Below are 611 nucleotides of genomic sequence, written 5' to 3'. Positions count from 1 at the left end.
ATACATATACATATATACATATATATATATATATCTATATATTTATATACATATATAGATACACACACACACATATACACACACACACATATATGTACATACATACATACATACATACATACATATATATGTGTATGTATATGTATATGTTTGTGTGGGTGTGTGTGCACGCGCGCGCGTGTGTGTGACTTATACTTAAATGTTTATTTCATGTATATAGTCTAAGGAAGAGAAAGAGTATTGTAGTCTGAGAGAGAGAGATGAGAAGAGAAATAGAGGAAAATTGTCTTCATTAAAATCCAAGTGCATTATAACCCACTTGTGTTATGGCTTGGTAGTGATTGAGCCTAGGCTTGGTTACTACCAAGCTTTAAGGTTCCCACATTATAACGCGAGTGCACTATAAAATGATCACGTTATAACTCGAGTGTGATATGGCTTGGTAGTGACCAAGCCTAGGCCTGATCACTACCAAGCCATAATGCCAACATTTAATAAATGTGAGTATGTTATAACATCCTCATGTTATTCCTTGTATGAGACCAAAAAGTGGTGTGGCCACTTTTTGGTTCCCCATATTTTTGCACTTACTCTCACATACATGATGGAAA

The sequence above is a fragment of the Cryptomeria japonica genome, chromosome 1 (genome assembly GCF_030272615.1).
Source record: "Cryptomeria japonica chromosome 1, Sugi_1.0, whole genome shotgun sequence".
Classification (NCBI taxonomy): domain Eukaryota; kingdom Viridiplantae; phylum Streptophyta; class Pinopsida; order Cupressales; family Cupressaceae; genus Cryptomeria; species Cryptomeria japonica.
The sequence above is the reverse complement of the archived record's forward strand: the minus strand, read 5'-3'. Positions refer to the sequence as shown.